This window comes from Penaeus vannamei, chromosome 11, assembly GCF_042767895.1.
Source record: "Penaeus vannamei isolate JL-2024 chromosome 11, ASM4276789v1, whole genome shotgun sequence".
NCBI lineage: Eukaryota > Metazoa > Arthropoda > Malacostraca > Decapoda > Penaeidae > Penaeus > Penaeus vannamei.
In genome coordinates, this window is record NC_091559.1 from 18,923,051 (window position 1) to 18,925,550 (window position 2,500).

The following is a 2,500-nucleotide window of genomic DNA, read 5'->3' on the forward strand; positions in this document are numbered from 1 at the left end:
TCCGAAACTGTTATCTCACTTTCCTCAATAAATCTAGTTTGTTCATTGTGGGTTTTTCTTTCATATATATATATATATATATATATATATATATATATGTATATATATATATATATGTATATGTATATATATATATATATATATATATATTCACACACAAACACACACACGCGCGCGCGCGCGCACACACACACACACACACACACACACACACACACACACACACACACACACACACACACACACACACACACACACACACACACACACACTCACACACACACATATATATATATGTATATGTATAAATTAAAAAAAAAAAAAAAAAAAAAAAAAAAAAAAATAAAAATATATAAACATATATATAAATAAATATATATATATATATATATATATATATATATATATATATATATATATAAACATGAGAGAGATGGCCAGCATCGCGATACGTGTCGATTGATACTTTTGTATTCATTAACATTATCTCAAGATGTACCAAAAAATCTATAAAGCGATACTACGACATTTTCTCTCTCTCCTTTTCTCTTTCTTTTTCTTTCTCCCTCTCTCTCTCTTTCTCCCTTTCTCTAAATGTCCCGTTCTCACACACATGCTCTTCCTCCTCCTCCTCCTTCCCTTTCTCTCTCTTTATATCTTTCTCTCCCTCCCTCCATCCAACCCCCCCCTCTCTCTTTCTGTCTGTCTCTTCATCCCTTCCTCCCTTTTCCCTCTCCCCTCTCTCTCTATCTCTTCCTCCCTTCCTTCCTTTTCCCTCACCCCTCTCTCTCTTTCTCCTTTCCTCTGTCCCTCCCTCTTTCTATCTCTCTCTCTCTCTCTCACATTCCCCCCCCCCCTCTCTCTCTCTCTTTCTCCTTTCCTCTGTCTTTCCCTCTCCCCTTCTCTCTCTCTCCCTCTAATATAGACATATTTATATATATGTATATATATGAATATATGTATATATATATATGTATATATATGTGTATATATATAGATATAATATATATATGTATATATATATTTGTTATATATATATATATATATATATATATATATATATATATATATATATATATATATATATTTATATATTCATCTATATATGTATACACACACACACACACACACACACACACACACACACACACACACATATATATATATATATATATATATATATATATATATATATATATATATATATATATATATATATTCCCCATGACCTGTTGAGGAGTGTGGTCATCCCTCTCTGGACTGCAGCAATCACCGAGGCATCACGCTGCTTAGTATACAAGGCAAGGTTCTCGCCCACATCCTTCTGAGACGTATCAGAGACTACCTGCAGAGGTATCAGAGGCCGGAGCAATCTGGATTCACTTCTGGTAAGCCCACAATAGACCGTATTCTCGCGCTTCGAGTCATTGTAGAGCGCCGGCGTCAGTTCGGGCGTTGGCTACTTGCAGCCTACATCGATCTTAAGGCGTTCAATATGGTGGATCGGGAATCACTCTGGGAGATCCTGAGACTGAGAGGAATTCCAAAAAGGATCATTGAACTAATAGCAAGTCTGTATGCTTGTATTGAAAGTGCTGTAAAGTGTAATGGGGGCCTGTCGAGCTTCTTTCCTGTTAGTTCAGGAGTGAGGCAAGACTGCTTCCTTGCACCAACACTCTTCAGTACTTGCATGGACTGGATACTGGGCAGAGCTACTGTTCAAAGTAATCGTGGAGAAACTCTTGGCAATATCAAGGTTACAGACCTTGACTTTGCCGATGATGTTGCTATTCTATCTGAGTCTTTGGAAACCTTAATGGTGGCTCTCGATGCATTTAGTAATGAAGCAAAGGTCTTGGGTCTAGAGGTCTCCTGGACCAAGACCAAGATTCAGGACTTTGGGGACTTGCTAGGAGAACCTGTTCGGTCGGTGCGTGTTTGCGGCGAGGACATCGAAGTCACGGAGAACTTTACATACCTTGGTAGTGTAGTTCATACCTCTGGGCTGTCAGACCAGGAAGTCAGCAGACGGATTGACCTGGCAGCAGGGGTCATGAACTCTCTCAACGAGAGTATTTGGAGATGCCAATACCTGTGCAGAAGGACCAAGCTACGGGTTTTCAAGGCCCTGATGATGCCAGTTTTGCTCTACGGTAGTGAAACCTGGACATTATCCTGTGCCTAGGAATCTCGTCTTGATGCCTTCTGTAATAGGTCCTTGCGCCTGATGATGGGGTATTGTTGGCGGGACCATGTGTCCAACCAATGGTTGCACCGTGAGATTGGCGCAGGACCTGTTACCTGCACAATTCAGGATCGCCAACTCAGGCTATACGGCCACCTGGCTCGTTTCCCACAGGATGATCCTGCTCATCAGGTTGTCTCTGCAAGAGACAACCCTGGATGGAGGAGGCCAGTGGGACGACCTAGGAGGTCGTGTCTTTTGCAGATCGATCAAACCTGTCGTGAGATGGGACGAGCCCCTGCCTGGCGGCTTGCC

At 40.9% G+C, this 2,500-nt stretch overlaps 1 protein-coding gene across 2 annotated transcripts in view; it reads left to right on the forward strand.

Annotated features, from left to right (window-relative positions):
• Positions 1-2,500, forward strand: part of LOC113824002 (major facilitator superfamily domain-containing protein 6-B) — a 74,830-nt gene that overhangs the window by 69,021 nt on the left and 3,309 nt on the right. The gene's annotated exons all lie outside the window — the stretch shown is intronic.